This window comes from Quercus lobata, chromosome 4 (genome assembly GCF_001633185.2).
Source record: "Quercus lobata isolate SW786 chromosome 4, ValleyOak3.0 Primary Assembly, whole genome shotgun sequence".
Classification (NCBI taxonomy): Eukaryota; Viridiplantae; Streptophyta; class Magnoliopsida; order Fagales; family Fagaceae; genus Quercus; species Quercus lobata.
In genome coordinates, this window is record NC_044907.1 from 85661879 (window position 1) to 85672029 (window position 10151).

Here is a 10151-nt window from a genome sequence, read left to right on the forward strand (position 1 = left end):
CAGTCAAAAACTCCATTGAATGCAACTGTAAAAGAGAATGACACTCACAACTACAACATCTGGTTTTCTTTTTCTATATTATCAATTTTTATAATTTTTTCCGTCATTTTACAGTGCTCAAGAGATCTCTGGGGTTTTTGCAAGAAAGGATACTAAATCCCGTAGGATAGCATAATTTTTTCTATGTTGTTTTTATTTTTATATGAAATCTCTTCTTCGTTTGTTAATGCTTGATATAAAAAAATAAAATAAAAAAATAAAAAATAGAACAAAGAGGGTATTGGAAGATACCGAAAACAAAAGTCATAATGTTAGTAAATTTAGAGAAAGTTGTTAAGATTGAGGAATACACCGAAAGTGTGAATGCTATGACCAACAACACATAGATAAGAGACAAATTTTTGAAAGAGAAAGTCTTAAAAAGAAGATTTTAAGAACCGAACTATTAATGAAAATAGATTTTAGAAAAACGCAGAGTACAATCAAGGTTCTAAGCAATAGCACCAAATTTAACTTCAAGAAATTTAATCTTATCAGTGGCCGTCGGTCTGAAGGTTGTGGCTGGCATGAAGTGCAGGCGTAAACCGGCGACGAATTCTCAGGTCTCCATGTCTCGCGAAGAGTTAACCCTTTTTCTATTTCTTAATTCTTTTCTTCTTTCATTTACTTTTAATATTGTTTCATATGTCTTTACTTAACTTTGGTTTTCTCCGTCCATTACTGACACCTTTTATTTTCATTCTTCTTTAATTTGTTCATTGTTTTCCACGTATCTCCCAATATCATTTTTTAAAGTATTTGTCGGATTCCACTTGCTTCTTTCTAACAATCCTCATTCCTTTGTTTTTTGAGTAGTAGCCAATTTTTTTTTTTTTTTTTTGGGTAATATTTGACGGTTTGACCCCATCTGTCAATATTGTAACTCAAATATCTCATAAATCTACCGTACTTCTACAAAGCCAAGTAATCCTGTTGAGAGTAGTTCTAGAAGAAGTCCCAAAGGTCAACAGAGCATGCCCAACAGCTAGTTCCCAACGGCTACTTCAAGAATTCATTAGAACGATGCCGTTCTGGTTGCACGAAGACTATTGAATGTATTTAATGAAACGCTGCGTTTATACTTACTGAAACGCTGCGTTTTATATATCTGATATTATCCATGTGTTACGCTGCATTTTGTTTAGCTATTGTTAGTTGGTTAGGCAGTCTGTTAGGTAGTTTTTAACAGTTACTTAGTTCCTAATTTCTCTCCGCAATTTACGGATCAATCCCGTTAATTCTGGGATCTCTGATGAGTCTGTGATTGATCCTTGTGTATATAAATATTGTACATCACAGTAATGAACAGTAATATAGTCATTCATCAGAATCTTTCTTCTTCTTTCTCGAACTTCCTCTCTTTTCTCTTTGAGTTTCTAGCTTCTTTCTGAGTGTTTTACTGTGTGAACACCATTGTTGTAATCTGTAAAGCTTGGATTGAATCTTTTCATGGTATCAGAGCAGCCACGATCCCAAGGTCCAACAATGGCAGAAACTAATTCAACATCAACTTCCTCTACTGTGCCGTCAACCTCCACCACCATGCCTTCAATCTCTTCATCCATCAACCTCACTAACCAACCTCTACTGTTGCTGTCAAACATGTCAAACATGATGACAGTCAAGCTTGATTCTTCCAATTATATTGTTTGAAAGTACCAAATTTCCATGGTATTGGAAACATATTCTATGCTTGAACTTCTTGATGAAGTTCCTCTTATTCCTGAGAAATTTCACAAGGATCTTTCTGGAGCTGTTACCTCTGTGATTAATCCAGATTATCTCATCTGGAAGTCAAAGGAAAAGGCATTATTAACCTTCATTAGCTCTACCCTAACTCCTTCAGTCTTGGCTATCACTGTTGGTTGTTCATCTGCTCAAGAAGTATGGAAGGTTCTTGAACATAGGTTTTCTTCAATTTCACAATCTCATGTGATGAATCTTAAGGGTGAACTGCATAATGTGAAGAAAGGATCTGATTCTGTGGATTCATATCTGCAGAGGATTAAGGTGATCAGAGACAAATTAATGGCAGTAGGAGTTCTTTTGGATGATGAAGAACTACTCCATGTAGCAATCAAAGGCCTCCCAAGGGAGTTTAGTGCATTCAGGTCTGCAATCAGAACCAGAAGCACAAAACTCAGCTTTGATGAACTAGCTACTCTGTTGAATGCAGAGGAAGAATCCTTGAATGAAGGTATGGAGTTCAAAGACTCCACTTTTGCAATGGCAGTTAACTCCACACCAAGATTCAATAACACTGGTGGGAATTTTCATACCTACAATCAGTCAAATAATACTAATAGAGGTAGAGGAAGAGGCAACAATGCCAGAGGCCGAGGCAGAGGTCCAGGTCCATCTTCAAGTCAGTTTAATCATTTTTCACCACAGACTCAAGGTTCTAATGCTAGAGTTGAGAGGCCAATTTGCCAAATATGTGGTAAAGCAGGTCACACAGCCATTGACTGCTACCATAGGATGGACTATGCCTATCAAGGCAAGCATCCACCCACAAAGTTAGCAGCTATGGTCACTTCATCCAACCATCTGTTGACTCAGGAGCAACCTTGGCTAGCAGACAGTGCAGCCACTGATCATGTCACATCTAGCCTCAACCACCTAAGCTTTCCTAAACCTTACACTGGCCAAGAACAACTCACAGTTGGGAATGGACAAAATTTGCCTGTCACTCATATAGGTAATTCACTAATTCCTTCTTCTCCTTCTACCATTCAACTTAGAAATGTGTTAAGGGTTCCTTCTATTGCTTCTAACCTTGCATCTGTCCACAAGATTTGCTATGATAATAACTGTAGTTGTTACTTTGATGCAAATACTTTGTTAATTCAGGCCTTGGCCACGGGGACAATTCTTTACAAGGGCAAGAGTGAAGGTGGTGTTTACCCCATCTATCCTAATAAAGCTCCTAAGCTTCTTCTTCCCAAAAAGTTGTGTAATTCAGTCAAGTTGTCTCTTTCTCACTGGCACTTGTGGCACAGCAGGCTTGGTCACCCTAATTCTCAAATTCTTAGGCATGTTTTACATAATAATGGAATGTCTTCTCCTAATAGTGTTAATCTTGCAAATTCTTGTATTCATTGTCTTCATGGCAAGATGCACAGACTTCCATTTCCTAGTTCTAGATTTGTAGCTACTTCTCCTTTTGAACTTGTACACACAGATTTATGGGGTCCTGCACCTTTTGATTCAATAAATGGCTACAAATACTATGTCATCTTTGTTGATCATTTCACTCGTTTTACATGGATGTACTTGCTCACAAATAAATCAGAAGTTTACTCTAAATTTGTCATGTTTCATGCTATGATTAAAACACAATTTTCTTCCACAATTAAGATTCTGAGATCAGATGGGGGTGGTGAGTTTACTTCTAAGTCTTTTGAGTCTTTTCTATCTTCCAATGGGATTCAACATCAGATTTCTTGTCCCTACACTCCACAACAAAATGGTTTAGTTGAAAGGAAACATAGACACCTAATTGAGACCACATCACCTTACTTTCACAAGCCTCTCTACCTTCCATATATTGGTCCTTTGCTGTTCAGTCAGCACTGACACTCATCAATCTCCTTCCCACAGCCACCTTAGACTTCATATCACCTTGGTTTAAACTCTATGGTCATAATCCAGATATCTTTTCTCTTAAAGTTTTTGGCTGTGCTTGTTACCCTTACCTCAGACCATACAATCAACACAAACTTAATCACAGGACAGCTGAATGCATCTTCTTAGGCTATTCCAATGTTTCTAAGGGATACTTGTGCCTTGATTTACTCACTAACAAGTTGTATACCTGCAAGCATGTGTTGTTTAATGAACACAGATTCCCTTTTCCTCTTACATCTCCTTCTGTCACACCTTCTCACCTACCCACTCCAGACATATGGCTGTCCAATCTCTTGTACCTTCACTCTTCCAATCAGCCTTCTATCCTAGGTCCCTACACACCTAATTCTTCCTCTTTTCCCATACATGTCTCTACTCCTATCCCATCTGTCTCTAGTCCTAGTCTAGCTCCTATTCCTAGTTCCTCATCTCAGTCTCCCTCTCCATCTCCATCCCAATCTCAACCTATACACTTCCCTACCACTTTACAACCTACTGCCTCAGCTCCTTCTCCTTCCTTGCCGCTTGCTCTTCCACAAAATACTTCAACTTCTACCCTTATCTCTACTCCAGCAACTATCAATTCCCATTCTATGCTCACCAGATCTAAGAATGGTATCACTAAGCCTAAACTTTGTTTTAAGGCTATGCTTGATTATACTTATACTGAACCTCGATCCTACAAGGTTGCTTCTAAGTTTCCTCAATGGGTTCAAGCTATGGATGCAGAATTTTTTGCCTTGCAAAGGCAGAAAACTTGGTCTCTTGTTCCTGCTCCTATTGGCATCAATTTGGTGGGGTGTAAGTGGGTGTATAAGCTGAAATTACATAGTGATGGAACCATTGCTCGCTATAAAGCCAGATTGGTTGCAAAGGGATTTCATCAACAGGCAGGTGTGGATTACACTGAGACATTCAGTCCAGTTGTGAAACCAGCTACAGTCTGGCTTGTTCTTTCAATAGCAGTAAGTCTTCATTGGCCTCTCCGGCAATTGGATGTCTCCAATGCCTTTCTCCATGGTTTTCTAAAGGAGGAAGTCTACATGGCGCAGCACCCCAGGCTATGTGGATCATGACTTTCCTCATCATGTCTGCCGGTTGCATAAATCTTTGTATGGATTGAAACAGGCTCCTAGAGCCTGGTTTGACAGATTTGCCTCTCAATTGTTACATCTTGGCTTTGAAGCTTCCATGGCAGATTCCTCTTTATTTGTGCATCACTCTCATCAACTCATCATTTATCTCCTTGTGTATGTTGATGATATAATCATCACTGGCAACTCATCTTCCCAAGTCTCTCATCTAGTCACTGCTCTTAGTCAAACTTTTGAACTTAAGGATTTGGGTGCTCTTTCCTATTTTTTAGGCATTCAAATTATGCCTTCAAAATTTGGGCTTTCCTTATGTCAGTCAAAATATGCCTCCGATGTGCTTCACAGGTTCCACATGGAGAATTCCAAGCCCACAAAGACTCCTTGTTGTCCTAATGTGCGCCTTACTCCTTTTGATGGTTCTGTTTTACCTGATCCCTCTGAATATAGGAGCATGGTGGGTGCTCTCCAATACTTGACTTTCACACGCCCTGATTTAGCTTTCAGTGTGCATCAGCTCTGCCAGTTCATGAATCAACCCACTACATCTCATTTGGAGGCAGCCAAGCGTGTTCTCCGTTATGTGAGGGGCACTTTACATTTTGGCATACATCTTGCTCCAGGTCCTCTCACCTTCTCAGCCTTCTCTGATGCAGATTGGGCTGGCGACCCCACTGACCGAAAGTCTACTACTGGCATGTTGATCTTCCTTGGCCCAAGCCCAATTTCTTGGTCTTCCAAGAAACAATCCACTGTTTCCCGTTCTTCCACAGAGGCCGAGTATCGTGCCTTAGCTTCCACAGCAGCTGAGTTAGCTTGGCTTCGCACACTCTTCAAAGAACTTGAGCTGTTTCTTCCTCAAATCCCCATACTTTGGTGTGATAACAACTCTGCTATTGCTTTGGCCTCTAATCCTGTGTTTCATTCCAGAACCAAACACATTGAGGTTGACTACCATTATGTGAGGGGCTGTGTTCTTCGAAGTACTTTGGGGATCAAGTTCATCTCTGGCCGTGACAATTTCGCTGATATTTTTACCAACTTTATAGAGAGAGTGAATATATCCAATCCTTTCTTTTTTAATAATATACCCAATCCCATTAGATCACAGCATAGTCAATTATTTTATTTTATTTTAAATTGTACATACTCAAAGGCAAGGAGGTATTGCAAAGTGTGCTAGATGGCGTGTGGGAAATGGAGACTCAATAAAAATCTGGCAGCACTCTTGGTTGCCTAGGAAACACCCTCCACAGGTACTATCCTATCCTATCTCTTTTATGGAAAATGCTAAGGTGGCAGTGTTGATAGATGGAAGCACAAGGCAGTGGAACGAGGAGCTAATTGATGGCATCTTTGCAAGTGATGAAGCGGCCATTATTAAAAAAATACCTCTTGGCCGAATAGCATCAAAGGACGTTTTGATATGGCCACATTCTAGCAATGGCAGATACTCATGCAAGTCAGGCTACAGGTTTTTGAAAGAGGAGGCTGAACTCTCCTACAATCAACAACCCTCAGCCCCGGACACTCACCTTTGGAAAAATCTGTGGTCTCTCCAGGTACCCAACAAAGTCAGAAACTTGCTGTGGCGCGCTTGTCGCGATGCCATGCCAACGAAAGCCAACTTAGTGCAAAGAAAAATCATCGAAGACCCACTCTGTGACCGCTGTCATGAAGCTCATGAAACTCATGCTCTATGGCTGTGTAAGGAGATAGACATTGTTTGGGAGGACAGTGAGTCGTGGGCTTATTGGAGACAACTTCAGGTTTTGAGCTTCAAAGAACTGCTATCGTGGATGATTGTGCAGAAACAGAATGTTGAACTTTTCGCCATGACGGTGTGGCTAATCTGGTCTCAGAGAAACCAGGTCCAGTTGAACCACACGGCCACAGCACTCCACCAAATCCCTCAACGTGATAGAGAGTGGCTTACCGAGTTCACAGCATGCCAAGCCACACAGCCAGCACGAACTGACAGCCCAGGACGGACACGCAGATTCTGGACAGCACCTCCATCAGACCTGGTGAAGATCAATTTTGACGGAGCAGTTTTTAGCGGAGAAAATAAAATCGGGCATCAGAGTGGTTATCAGAGATTGTTCAGGTCCGGTGTTGGCTTCTTGCTCCAAGAAATTACCACATGCTCTCACGGGTTCAGAGGCTGAAGCATTAGCAGTAGTCACGGCGTTGTCTTTCGCTACCGAGCTAGGCATCGATAAAGCAGTTTTGGAAGGTGACTCAATGGAGGTTATCCAAGCACTCACTCAAACAGAGAGCACACTGTCTTCAATAGGCCCTTGGATAGATGACTCAAAGGTACTAGCAACCGATTTTGTTCAATTACAATACTCTCATGTAAGAAGAGAATGTAATAGGCTTACTTACAGTTTGGCTAGATATGCAGTTGACATATCAGATTTTTTTATGTAGATGGAAGATGTTTTACCACAGTTTGCAATTGTTTTACAGGTTAATTTAGCTAATTTAATTTAAAGTATTTAGAGTTTTCACCCTAAATATATATATATATATATATATATATATTAATAAAATTATAATAATTGATAAATATATAAATATGAAAAAACGAAAATTAAATGTGATTCAACTATTTCTCAATAGATTTTCTTTCTACATGTAAGGTTTTATTTGTTTTAATAAATTGATTGTTAATGTGTTGTCATTTTTTATTTTATTTTATTTCAGTTAATTTGTTGTATTTTGAAAATAGGTTAATGTTAAATGTTGTTGAAAAGCATAATCGAAAGTCATTGCTCCATTAACTTCTCAACTATTGCCTCAATAAATTGTAAATTATTTTTTACAATGTTTCTAATGTAGTGAATTTTTATACAATTTTTAATGTAAAAACAAGAGTTGTTACATTTATCTATGATCTATCAACTTCTTCATAATATCTTACATAAATATTTGTACATGCAATTTTAAATAATTTATAATTTATTTGATGCTCAAAATTATGCTAATATATAAATTATATTGCAATTACACCAACGGCACTAATTATGCGTCACTATTTTATTGGAAAAATGCATTAATAAAAAAATAAAAAATAAAAAAAAGCATGAAGAATTGATTACAATAAGGACAAACAAATGGATGTGTAAGATTACCCAATGAATTTTAATATATTGTTATTTGAACTTAATTGGATTTAAAATATGTGAAATGTTCTCATTCATTGCATGATTTAAATACTAGTTTTTTTTATAAAATTATCTCATTGTAACATATCCCAACTTCCAAAAAAAGAAAATAAAATAAAGGTCAGATTTTTGTGTCCCACTTGCCCCACCTACCCAACCATTCCCCACCACACATTCTCACTGTCTCTTTTCTCTCTTGGCCAGCCATCACTTCTTTATTCTCTTTTTCTTTTTTCATTTTCTCACAAACACACAAACGCTCCTCTCACTGCCTTACACTCTCCCACTAGTACCCACTCCACACCACCATCTCCACCATCATTTTTCAAGCAAGATCATTGGAAAATCCTACAAACATTATGGAAATTTTGATTGTTTAACATTTTTCTAAAACTACCTGGATATAAACTATGTATTTGAAAGTACATGTAACCTGTGAGTTTTATGTTGTTTTAACTCCATGCCATGTGTGATTTCCCGGTGATCACCCGATTTGATTTCCAAAGTCTTTATGACAATGGTGTCAAATCCAAGTCAGTATCCTTTCACTTTGGATGACACATTCTTCCTCGCTGCCCATAGGGTGAAGAGGTTCTTTGATTGTGTGTGGGTAAGACTGCTACCCATGGGGTCAAAAGACCACAAGCAAAAGATGTCCTATTTGATGCATTCTCCCTACTACCCATGAGAAAAGAGACAAAATTTTGAGGGTATAGGTGAAACTGTTGCCCATGAGGCTAAGAGACTACATACCAGAAATGACAATATCATGCCAATTGCGAATGAGAGGCTCCCCTGACTAGTCTATATGGTAGTGTGGTATCTTTGTGATAATTTATCTTTTGTTAAATTTTATGGCTTTGGAAATTATATTGTTAGTGCTCACAAATTATAGTATATAGTTTCATGGTATTTATTTTGAGAAGCTTTACATTTCATTACTTAATCATTCTTGTCATCATATTATTATTGAAAATGATCTTGTAGTATTCAGTTAGAATTTCCCAAACTTTGTAAACTGTATATCATCATGAAACTTGCGTTTCCCCTACCTCCATTAATTATGCTACTTACTGGGCTTTATCTCATCTCATTTTTTTACAAACATTTTTCAGAGTAGGCAACGATCATTTTGAGACAAGTGTTGTGGCTAGTAGTAGTTAGACTAACTACTGATCAAGGTTGGACTTTGTAATGGTGATATTTAAATAATGTACATCCTAGAGTAAACTTGACTCATTCTTTTGTATCTAATAGTGTTTATGACTCTATTTCCACTGATAGGACAAGTTAATGATATGTAATTATATTTATTTAGATCTCCATTATTTTTTGCTCAATCGTCCTTGTAATTATTGCATAGATTTCTGACTTACTTTGGGAGAATCTTTAATGAAATAATTATGAAAAATTCTTAATGCTGGCACTTGGTATGAATTGTTTGGGTTGAATTTTTAAGAAGGAAAAATTTACAGGTACCTTTGGGATGTATTTCTCATGCTTTGGACCCTTTTGGGTTTGGGGCATGACATTCATTTTTCTATGTTTGGTAGCAAACTTAAATAAGTTGAAAAACAATCACCTAATTTAATGGAAAAAAATCTTTAAAAAATAAGCCATACTTTTTTTGTTAACCAAAGATAGTTTTCCTTTTACTTATTTTTTCTAATATTACCAAATCCTAAAAAATATAGAAAACTATCTTTACATAGTTTTCTATTGAAACAAATAGAGCGTGACGTTAGTTAATTTATGGAAAATAGGATTGAAGAAAAACGCAAGAGAGAGGAGGGATTATCCAAAAATTGTTTTTCTTTGACTCATTTTCTGATGCTACCAGACACTGAAAAATTATCTTTGCATAAGGTTTTCTATCGAAACAAACAAACTGTAGCATTAGTTAATTTATGGAAAATAGGATCGAAGAAAAACGCAAAAGAGGGGAGGGGTTAGTGTACTGAAGAAAAAAAAAAAGTCTCATTCAATTACATTGATTCATGTTTGGTGTTGATTTTCTCTTCCATTAACATAGGCGGATTCTTTATTTTTTTTAAAGTTCGTTTGTAGTAGTATTTTTTTAGACCCCTATGTCATACTTTGAATTTTCATATTCCTGTCTCTGGGAATTGATGACTTGCAGATCCAGCTACCATCCAACACAAAAGCAGATTTTGATAATGTGCTTGCTACACAAAAGCCTACTGTAAGTGAAGCTGACCTGAAA